This window comes from Sciurus carolinensis, chromosome 4 (assembly GCF_902686445.1).
Source record: "Sciurus carolinensis chromosome 4, mSciCar1.2, whole genome shotgun sequence".
In the NCBI taxonomy this organism is placed as follows: domain Eukaryota; kingdom Metazoa; phylum Chordata; class Mammalia; order Rodentia; family Sciuridae; genus Sciurus; species Sciurus carolinensis.
The window spans coordinates 31,131,228-31,143,430 of record NC_062216.1 but is presented as its reverse complement, the minus strand read 5'-3'; the positions used below and the strand labels follow the sequence as shown (position 1 = coordinate 31,143,430).

At 34.4% G+C, this 12,203-nt stretch overlaps 1 pseudogene; it reads left to right on the top strand.

The window, feature by feature from the left end:
• Positions 1-744: 744 nt before the first annotated feature.
• On the top strand, positions 745-6,078 carry LOC124982672 (60S ribosomal protein L29-like; annotated as a pseudogene).
• The last annotated feature ends 6,125 nt before the right edge of the window (positions 6,079-12,203 follow it).

The window sequence follows — 12,203 nt, the reverse complement described above, 5'->3', positions numbered from 1 at the left end:
GAGTAGTGAAAAAAGGGTTTTTTACATAAAGATTCTATAGAAATGTGATAGAAATTGGTTAAAAGGGTAGATTGGAAAGATTGTATACATTATCTCTGGTCACCAGAACTTTTAAGGCAAATGTTATTATAATCATTAAATTATGGATGAGAAAAGTTTGATCGAAAAGTCTATAAATTAACAAGAGTGTAATAAGTAGGTAACAAATAACAACTGAGATTTGGGAGACCTGGACTTTCAAGCTTCAAAAAATTTAAAGCAAAATTTGATTATTAGGAATAATACACCCTTGATACACCTTCGTATTTATTTCCTCTCAAACCAAAACAAAAAATGAATTTAAAAAAAAAGGAATGTCCATTTTAAGTCTTTCGAATACAAAGAATCAATTACTAAGTTCACACTTCCAGTGGTAGAGAAGGTCTCTCTGAGAGTAGGTATTAAACGTTCATTCCAGGCCCAGGCTTAACTGAAATAGGAATGTGGTACAATGTCTTGGTTGTCAAGAAGCCAATATTTGCTTCCCCACAAGCTTCTTTTAAATGCTTCTGAACAGGAAGCAAAGTTTCCACATACCTACTTCTCCTGTTTGTATATCTGCCCTTTTATTCCTATCTTATGGCATTAAATAAGCCTGTCATTGTCAAGATGACCTGTTACTTCTTGAGTACTTACAGAATCGATAAATGAACAGGGCAACTATGTTAATTACTTCCTACAACATTTCAAAGTTAGTAACTCTAAATGAACCTAGAAGGCAAATATGCTGACTTACATTTACCACGGTCAGTGGAATGCAGTGGAAAGATTGTGGACTTTGAAGCCAAGCAGTTGCTACTACGCAGAGATTCAACTTCAGGAAAGTAACTAAATGGTCCTAAACCACAATTTTTTAGTTTGAAAATAGTAGTACACCTGAACTCACTGAGTTGTCATGAATATAAAAAATGTGTAAAACAAATAAAGCAATCGATACATAATAGATGCACAACAAATGTTAACTTAACTTCCTTCCCTTTCTCCATTATTGTGAGCTCTCTTTGATAAGAAAAAGGAAACGACAGAATGAGGCAAACATCATTACCCTATGTAAATGTATGATTACACAAATGGTAGGACTGTACTTCATGTACAACCAGAGAAACAAGTTTTACCCCATTTGCTTACAATGAATCAAAATAAATAAATTTTTAAAAATTCATGAACATTTACCAAAAAATATATATATATCAAATTGCCCCAGGGAGTCACTTGTCATGTCAGGCTACCATATTCACAATAGCAAAGATTATCCCTTGCCTGTCAGAAGAGGATAATCCTTCCCTAGATTGCATGACTTTCTGATACCTCTTGAGAGGAATAAAATTCTATTTAAAAAAAAAAAAAAAAAAAAACAGGAAAATAAAAAGAATAATAGGCATATAAAAGAGTAAGGAGGATAGAATCTATAAAAATGTCATAAAGGAAAAGGAGAGCAGAGAGGTACTACTGGATAAATGGATTTAAATTCCTTAAAAAGGTCTTGATTTGTGGTGTTAGCCAGTTTCCATGATACACATATACCCTATGATGGTTAATTTCAAGCTGCGAATGGTATGACATTCCACCATCAAATTTCCTGATTATTTAAAATCTGTTTTCACAAGTCAAAATAAGTAGCTCTGCAATGAAAAAAACTTAAAATTGTTATTTCCATCATATAATTTAAGTTCTTCTATACATATTTTCTGTCTTCAAAGAATAAGAATAGGAAGTGATTAGGCTAAATACAGAATAATCCAAAGTAAGTGCTGATAGATAGAAGGAAATATTCATACAGATAAAATTATAAAATGCATACAGGTAAAAATAAAATATTTTTTAATTACAAAGTCCCTGAGTTATATATTCAGCACCTCCAATAATGATTGGTAGATAATATTGCTGCTCATAATTATTGTTTGGAATACTGATTATATATTATCCTTTTGTTGCAATTGAAATCAGAGTCAATGTTGTATCTTCAGGTAAACAGAAGTTTCAGTTGGCAGAACACAGTTGTATCTCGTGGATACAGGATAACAACCTAAAAATTGGGATAATGATACCTATTTAGGAGGATTATGTAAACTATTAGGCCTAGAGTCTCCAGCCTCCTTGTGACATTAAATGGCAAAGTATTTCAGTATAAAGGCTTTGAAGATAAACTTCCTGACTGTAAATCTCATTTCTCCCACATACTACTTGTATAAATAGCTTAGTGAATTTTTCTCACTTTTCGCATCTTTAAAATAAGAAAAAAAAATAGTAACTGCTGCGTTAGACAATTTTCTGTTATTATAATGAAATGACTGAGGTGAAGTAACAACAAAAATATCTCTTAAATGGATGAGTATTTATTAGAGACTTCTTCTAGGCCCAGAACAGAGACAGCACTTGGGGTCAAAGACCCCAGGCTGGCTCCAGCAAAGAACAAAGGGGAAGAGCACTTATGTCACTTATAGGATAGGCAGGAACTCCATCTCTTGATGTCATCAAGGTGGGACTCTCGTCTGCATCCTTCTTCATCCTTCTTTTTCAGGCACTGCATGTTTCATTACCTTCTGAAGTCTCTAACAGGGGTGTGCAGTATACCCAGTGACTAAGATGAAGATGATGGCTGATTACTTTGGTGATTGTTCTATGCATGTATTTGCCCCTCATTACCTGGTGTTGCCATTATTATCCAAAAAGTTTCTAATCCTATTAGTTTCAGAGCTGGTATTGCTTCTGACCACAAAATCTCAAAGGCCAAGCTGACTTTTCCAGTCTTCCATCTCATGGCATATTGTTCTCATTCCCATGTCCTTAAAGACTGGTACACTCAAAAAGAGGTGTTTTACAAGGTTCAAGGGCTTTGGAACTGACACCAGTTGACTTTGGCGAGGACCTAAGACCAGACAGCATCACAATGCTAAGAGTGTGAGGAGAAATCAAAGCTGGACAGAAGTCAGAACTTGACTGACATCCCAGGAGAACGATGTAATTCCTTCTGAGAGCATGACCCCAGTGACCTAAGGACTTGCTACCAGACTCTACCTCTTAAAACTCTCAGTACCTCCTAACATCAAGAGATTAGAGGCCATGCTTTCAACACACTGAACCTCTGGGGGACAAACCACATCCAAACCATGGCACCTATTCACAAGGTTGGTCTGAGAATTATGTAATTTAAACTATGCAAACTTCTTGAAACAATGGCACAAGATAAGCTAATCATAGGTACTATTTGTTATTATTTGTAATATATGACCAGTAAATGTTTATTCCCTCCCCATCTCCCTTCTTCTTGCTTCTCCTAGTCTTCATGACCTTCAGGGTTTACTTGCCAATTGAACCTACCCTTCTGCAGCACTTCAGCATACCAACTGCCGCATTCACAATATCTCCCCTCAAAGCCTCACAGTCAATCTCAGCCTTTATCCTTGTCAAAAAGACCCTTTGTACTTTCTTCTCCTCATATAAATCTGATGTGACCTTGTGGGATCAAATCTTCACTCCCCTCGATCCCCTAACTCCTATAGCGCATACACTTATGCTCTATAATTCATCATTTGATTATACATTCTCTTATATTTTTCTTTATGCTTGAAAAAGAGAATTATGTTACATATTTATCCTCACCTGCTCTCAAATTGTGAAGAAAACAGTATTTCCCTAATAAAAATGCATTGATTAGTTTAAAGCTTAGAATCAACTTTGATTTCAGTAAAAGCACCTTTACCAAAGAACTTTTGTCTGCAATTGATACTATTTGCCTTAAAATGCCAGCCACATAAAAGAAAATATTAAGAGATATTTAATTGCTTAAAATTATTAAATCACTCATTGTAATAGTATGTCATTTAAATGTTTGATATTTCTAAGTTTTTATTTTTAATCAATTGTCATGGAATCAAACAGATTATATTATGATACAAAAAATTATTTTAAGAGTGGTGGAAATGTTACATACATAAAATGCAGTGAAAATGTACCACATTGGCTCAGATTTAAATTAGAATATAAATTGAAACAATGAAACACCCTTAAATGGATATAATGTGTAGATTCTTATCACTGATGAATGGGTGTGTTTGCCCAGGTCTGTAAAATAGTCAGAATATCACACAGGATATCCAAAGATAGCAAGACAAAAGAATTAAGAAGAAGTAATATGCTACCAAAGAGCACAACCCTGCTCTTAAAAGTAAGCTAGTGTTAACTGTAGGTAACCCAGGGAAATCTTGGCACATGGGAGCATGTGTGCAGTTACTATATGAGACACATAGAAATCCTCATCAGTTTATTTGCACTCCAAAAGTTATTTTTTAACTCTACTTGATCCCATGAGACTAGTCTTCTCTCTGCATTTGCCTCAGCAAAGAAATTTTTGACTACAAAATTAAGGTTATCTAGAACTGTGAATGGCACTCATAATGTAAGAAAAGTTAAACATTTTAACATGTAAAAAGTTAAACTCTCTCAGTTCTCCTTAACCACTGATTTCCTAAATTAGTTATCTGCAATAAAGGGTTTTGTTTTTCTTCTAATTTTTTTATGGAATGTAGTATATGTTATTATCAAACATTGCTTTCCCAGGAAAGCACTGACATAAGATGGACACCTGATGAATGTTTATTTCTCTATAACCTGACTTTTAAAATACAGAACAACAGATTGAATGAAAATAATCACAAACCCCAAATTAGAAATAATAGTATGCCTTTACAAAACCACAAACTAAGCCCAAACTACATATATTTATGTAAACAACCAACATATATAAAATTTTATATAAGATTGAGTTTAATTTTAGAAAATTATAAATTGGTACAATTGTACCATCCTGAAAGCAACATACCAAGGAAATAGGATCACGATTTTAGCATCTTGGATAAGGGTAATTGCAGCCACAGGGAAACCTAGACCAAGGGAGTAGAACCTCAAGTGCTATATTTCCCTGGGATCCTCAGAACCAAGCTGAGTATCCAGTCCGTGATAAATGTTTCTTACAAGATTTAAAGTAATAAGGAAAAAGGAAAAGAAGGATTTACTGAGTGAGAGAAGGTGGGGAAGTTTTCTATGAGGACTACCAAGTAGCTTCAAATTAAGAAAGTAGAAAAGGGAGACCATGGCAAGATTCAGGTATACTGGGAATGGGACAGATAGGGAAGGGTGAGCACTTTAACATTGTCCTCTTATCTTTATGTCCCTTCATTTCTCATTTCTCTCCTCAGGTCTTTTTCTTGTCCACTTCTTTATTTTAATGGCCTTTGTCTGCTTTTTCTGTTGTATCTCATCCCTTCTCTTTATTGATCTTTTCCAGCTGTAGTCACCAGTACCTACTGACTGTATTCTCTTTAACTTATGTTAATTATATTTGGTCCAATGTCTTGAAGCAAAGTAGCAATAAATTATTTTTAATGGGCACATTCTGTCACTTTCAGCAAATTTCAATAGAGATAAGAAAGCATCAGGCAAGGCCCATCACTAATAGAATACGGAAATGTAGCCCTTCCGATCTCAACCACTCCGGGACCTGTGGCTTACAGTGCACACGTGGCCAAGTCCAAGAACCACACCACGCACAACCAATACCAAAAATGGCACAGAAATGGCATCAAGAAACCCCGATCACAAAGATATGAATCTCTTAAGGGGGCAGACCCCAAGTTCCTGAGTAATATGTGTTTTGCCAAGAAGCACAACAAGAAGGGCCTGAAAAAGATGCAGGCAAACAACACCAAGGCCATGAGTGCACGTGCTGAGGCCATCAAGGCGCTGGTAAAGCCTAAGGAGGTTAAGCCCAAAGTGCCCGAGGGTGCCAGTCACAAGTTTGATCGCCTTGCCTTGCTTGCCCATTCCAAGCATGGGAAGCAGGCTCATGCCCACATGGCCAGGGAGTGCAGGCTCTGCGGGCCAAAGGTCAAAGCCCAAAGCCCAAGTCAAGACCCAGGCTGCAACTCCAGCTCCAGTATCATCATCAGCTCCAACTCCGGCTCTGGCTCCTGCTCCCACTCCCACTCCCAAGGATGCCAGGCCCCCAAGGGTGCCCAGGTCCCTGCAAAGGCTCCGTAGTAAAAACCTCTGTGAATGTGAGGACAAAAGGACTGGTATGACCCCTGAGCCTCTTCTATGGGAACTGGTGTCCTCCTGTGCTGTTTGTATAAATAAATCCAGAGGCGGGGGGGAAAAGAAAGAAAGAAAGAAATGAAACGGTGTGTAGTCAGTTATGTAAAGAAGTACTATTCTTCCTGGCTGAAGGAGTAGTGGAAGGTGGGATGAGATCTCACTAGTTAATTTTAGCAACCTTCTGTAAACAATTCAGATTCCACTTGGTACCATCATACCTGAAATGCTCTGTTTGTGGAAGGGACATTTGCTATAGGTGCAATACTTGAGCAATGACAAAACTAGTGATTCCACAATGGTTCTTTAAAATACAGACTAAATAAGGACAGTGTTGCAGATGGAATAACTTTTATACCAAGTAAAAGTCTGAAAACAGAATTTACCTTTTAAATAGTCTTCAGCATGAATTCAATAATTTTGAGAAATACAATCTTCAGTCAGGAAATATTCAACATATTCAATGATTTTTGATTCAACATATTCAATGATTTTTTTCACTTGTAGCATAAGATAAATTATAAGTTAATATATGAATGAGTTTTCACCAATTATATATGTTTCCTAGATCAAGAAACAAATCACCAACTTCCTGGAAGCAGCCCCTTCCCCTCTTCCAGTTACAATCCATCCATGCCAAAGACTAACCACTAACATAATTTAAGCATCATAGTTTTCTTCTGCCAGGTTTTATACTTCATACAATATTTAAAATAATTTGTCATTTATTATTCATCTTACTGCTGATGATGTTTAATATTTTAAAATAACTTTATTTTAAACTTTTTATTTTTTGGAAGTAAAATGAATGGATTGGAAAACCACTCTGAATGAATAATTCACAAAAAAATTGCCAATGATATATTTAACTTTGACATACTTGAAATAAGTATGTAAGGGATGATGTTACATAATTTAAAATTATAATAATAAGTCATCCAAAAGAATCTAATAAAATAAGGAAAAATAAATATTTAACCTATCAATTGTGTTCATTTATAAACACAAATATAAAGACTTAACTGAAGTTGTAATTCTATGGAATTAAGTTTAAGTATTGCCTGCTTTATGATAACAATTTGCAAGGTATTACAAATAAAGTTTTATTTTCCAGAAGCATATTATAGAAGAAAAGGATAAAGGAAACTTCAGTTTGATAACAGATTATGAATAGAAGTCCTCATAGATTTAGATGATCCAATTGTCTGGTTCATCTTATAAGAAAGCTAATATAATCCTAAACTGTAAAAACAGAATCATAATACCCAGGAAGAATAATCCTTATATACTCTGAAACTTTCATACTCCATCTGGCATGTCAGATGTTCTTCTTATTGTACCTCAAAAGAGGTATTTGTAAACTAGGGTATATAGAGGAGAGCAATCAATTTCTTCAAAAGGCCTAAGAAGAGTTTCCTACAAAGAATGGTTGAAGAATCAGACTATTATGAAGCTAACATAATAAGAGTTTAGGGGGACATGACAGTTGTCTTCAAATATTTTAAGAATTGTCATGGGAACAGTATAATGGATTTAATCTAAACTTTTCTTGAGGGTAGAACTTGCAAAAATTAGGTAATGGGGAAAAGATTTTGCTACATATACAAAAAACAGTACTCTACATAATAATCATGATTGTCCAACAGTAGAATTGGTTGACTCAAGCCAGTTCTCTAGTAGACCAAATTTAAACTTCAGTAAAATAATTTCCTCAAATTTAAGAAAGTTCTACCTCACAATTATAATTTTCATCAGTAGAATTTGCTGACTTAAAAGATAACAAGTTATCTAGCTACCAAATATCTACAGGGAAAAAAGACAATTCTTAGGAATGTTTCTGCCTGTGTAGGGCAGTAAAATATAGAGTTCTAAGACCTCTAGAATTATTTTTAATTTTTAAAAAATTAATATAATTTTCTCAGAGCAAATAATAATTATATATATTTATGGGTCCTTGAATTTGTTTTAATAATTCTATATTTTATCATTATTGAATATGTTTTTATATTGCCTATGTTTTAAAATCTGATACTATGTAGCTAAGTTTTGCAAGAAGTTTTAAACTTTTGGAAAAATGTATATCCTTAAACAATAAAACCTTCTGCACTATTAGATAATGAATTGCCAAACTGTGCATCAATCAAAATGATCTAAGTAGTGATTCAATAACCAATAGCCTTCAAGCCTCAGTAGCTTTAAATAATTATTTACTACTTTGCTCATACCACATATCCATTACAAGGTGCTAATCAAAGTTTCAAGTTTCCCTCATTCCTGGGCCCAAACTGGCAGAGCAGCTACTCTGATAATACTGATAATACTCTGATAACACTGCTGATAATTATGACGGAGGGAGACAGAGTAGCAAATGAGACACTCATGAAGCTCCCACCCACTAGGCATGTTCATCACATATGCTAACATCTCACTGACTAAACAAGTTTAATAATAAGGAAGTTTAACAATGGGTGGGAAGACCTCTTAATTACAAAGTCCCTGTTTTACCATTTTGCTTAATGTCAGGCTTGCTCCACTTAAAAATATGCAGGAAATAACTTTCTTGCAATGATTTCTCTGCAGCCTTAAGAAACTCTGGGCAGCACACCTATGATAAAAGCATGCAAAATGTAATTGAGGCTGAAAGAAACTACAGCTCTGAAGTTGGGAGAGATTAGCTCACTTTTTTCAGTATCCTAACGAAAGCTCTGTTATGGATTTGTTGTTACTAAGTGAGTAGAAATGAACTTTTCCTGAGAAAATCATAAGGTATTTGTACAAACTTCCTGCTAATATAAACAAATGTTGTAAAGATTATATTTGACCTGCCTCCAAGTTGAAGAACAGATCACCCCCCTCAATACATACACACACACACACACACACAGCAGACAAAGCTTCACTATTGCTATGAAAACTGGAAAATTAAATCAATTTTCATACATTGCAATGCTTTATTTAACAGTGTACCTTTTATTAGTGTGACTTTTTCTTTGAAAATGTAACATTAAAAATTATTTCTCAGGATATCTGCCTTTATTTCAGCACAATTTCATTGTTGTCAGCAACATAATACAATGTAGCTATGAGTGGTGCTGCCCTTTTTAACGGTGAAACATTCAATACAGAGATTTTCTTTAAATGATCTTCAAAGAAATTTGACTGTTGGATATTGAATTTATTTTTTTCTGGTGTTGGTAACTGAACCCACAGCTTCAAGCAAGCTAGGCAAATGATGGTTGATTTTTGATGCTTTCAAAATTATTTCCTGCATATTTCAAATATTTGCCTATTTCTCCACCCATTTTTTTCTCATTTTTTCCTTTTATTCATTCCTTCTTGTCTAGAGAGTTGTTCCTCTAATATTTAAAAATAAGAAAGAAAACTGCCTTCAAACTTGTCCAGACAGGTTCTCATGATGCATGTCCACTGATAAGAAACAGTTCAGACCAGTTCTATACTTAACAAACATGAATGGCATGTTCCCAAGTGCTGAGAAGAAAACTGGATATAGGGCAATTGTGGTAAATGAGCTGCAGTTCCTGCCATCAAAGCAACAGTCTTGTGGTTTAGATTGAAAAACAAATAGGTGGTCGTGGCAGAGTCCTCATCAATGTAAACATGTTTTCTCTCTTCACTATTTCATTTCCCTTAAGTGTTTAAACATAATTAGTCCCAAATGGAAAAATATTCAGCCTTGATTCCCAAATGCCCGTGACTAATATTAACTGACATAACTAAGATTTTTCAGTGGGAATTTGTTCAAATAGAGGTTCTTGTGATCTTTAACAGTAAAAGAAAATCTTTAAGTCTGAAATAATCCCAGAGAGTGCAAATTTTTCAAAGCTCCTCAGGTGATTCTGGTACACAACTAAGTTTTGAAATTCCTACATTGGAACAAAGAGTGAAATGGCTTTTTCTTACATATAAACAAAAACATAAACACAAAAATAAGAAATAGGCAATGAAGAATACTTTAATAAAATGAGGAAAAGTATATCAGTGATTCCTATAAACCAAAACATCACAGGTAATATAACTCTAATTTTAAAATCAAAATTTATGAGTAACTTGTGGTTTGGGGGAAAATACTATTTCTTAAAATGGTGAAAATGGAGCAGTATCTAACAATTTGTACTAATACAAATGAAAGATTAGGAATAGAGAGTAGAATAGCTAATTACCAATCACAATTAGTTATCACCAAAGTAACATTAAATCAGTAAATAGTTTACATAAAACAAATTCTGGAAGATCACTTAAAGTAGATGAAATTAAATATATGTAATCAATACCCTATATAATACCAAAGGAAACAGGATTTGTTAAAGGACAATTAATCTTACTCCAGAGTTAGGAGGTTCATTCAGTAAGGAAAATACCCTGAATAAAATGAACCAAAATGTACAAATAAGAAAAACAAGAAGCAATCAACCTTGAGAAAGAGGCATTTGGGAAAGCTAAAAAGATTATAAAATGGTATTAAGGAAGCGATAAATAAATAAATCAATATATATCAGCTCAGGCAAGGAAATGGAGATTGAGGAAGAGTTTAAAATATATGCTAAGGCATTATTCAGGTACCTCAGGAACTGATATGAAATTTATTGAGCAAAAAGACAGAATGTATATCTCATACATAACCACAGAGCTAAGTGGCCTGGCTTATTCCCAGAGCTGAATATGGGAATTCAACTAGCAAAGTGGGGTTTGGGAAAGGATCATTTAAATTCTATTGTATGTCCAGATCCCAATCCCTGAGAATAAAACATCCATCCACAAAGAAAGGAATTGAATATGTTGTATACAAACCAGCTGATAGTGCAGAACTAGAAGGCATCAGACAAAGAAGACAGACAATAAAGTCCAGCAACACATAAATAAACTAGTAAGATAGAAGGGTTCATTTAGTTCTAATAAATCTGTAAAACCATGGAGTTAATGTTTAGGTTGAAATCAGTAGAGCTATTTGATGCCACATAATGCAATTATATTGAAAAAAGTGTGAAATTAGAAATGCATCAGAAATCAGAAATGCAGTTAGAGTGAAAAAGAAACTTATGATGCACAATTTATCACATTCAAAGCAGCCAAGTAATTTAGGATTAAGTGAGAAATACAGTAGCAATATTTGGCATAGTTCTTGAAGTAGAACATAATATTTCAGAACACATCAAATGCTCTGCAAGTATAAGAACACAGATTAACATTGCAAGCAAGTGTGAGAATTAAGTCTATCTTTGGAAAATTATGGACAGTTTGGGTCATCTCATTAGGGGATTGGTCACATTCCATTGCGTGACATCTGACACTAACTGTTTTTAAGCACATGCCTGCTTCTTCTATTATTAATTTCTACCTAAGGGCAAATGCCAAGAGAACTTACTTTAGTTTCTACCTCCTGCTGCCATTTCAACTGTCAGGAACAGCAGGAGTCAAAAATGAAAGGCACCATCTTAAAGAAAGGCTGTGCCACAGTGTCATTTTTAAAACTGACAGCTTTGTGCAGTCCCAAATCTTAAGGAAAAGGGATTGTCACTTGTGCCTCCCATTGCCATTTTGACAAAGGAAGACATTCTCCCACATCCAAAGGTAACAGTAATTTAAAAATGGCAAGTAGAAACACATTTGCAAGTGGCTAGTGGAAACTTCTTTACTCCAATAACTAAAGTATTGTGGCACAGGAAATAGCTTAAAGTCTGTTCATTTAAAAAAAAAAAAAATCTGACCCTCAATGTAATGGAGTTTAATTTACAATGGAAGAGAGCACATAATAAGCCAAGATGGTGAAGCAATGCCAGAATTTTACTTGATTTTTCTAAAAATAAAGAAAAACATATCAGCTTTGTATTTTGTAAAATAAATAAATAAATAAAAGGTAATTAAGACAGCTTTGAAGGACTTGAGGTGCTGAAATGAATAGAGTGGGCAACTACTTCAAGGCTAATTGTGAAGGTCCAGGAGAGAAAAAAATGAAAACATACTTTCAGATATCAAGATTTCAGTGTTAAGAAAGGTCAAATGGATTCTGAAATCATTTCTTTTCTCAGAACACAGTTACGGTTGCTATTCAAGAG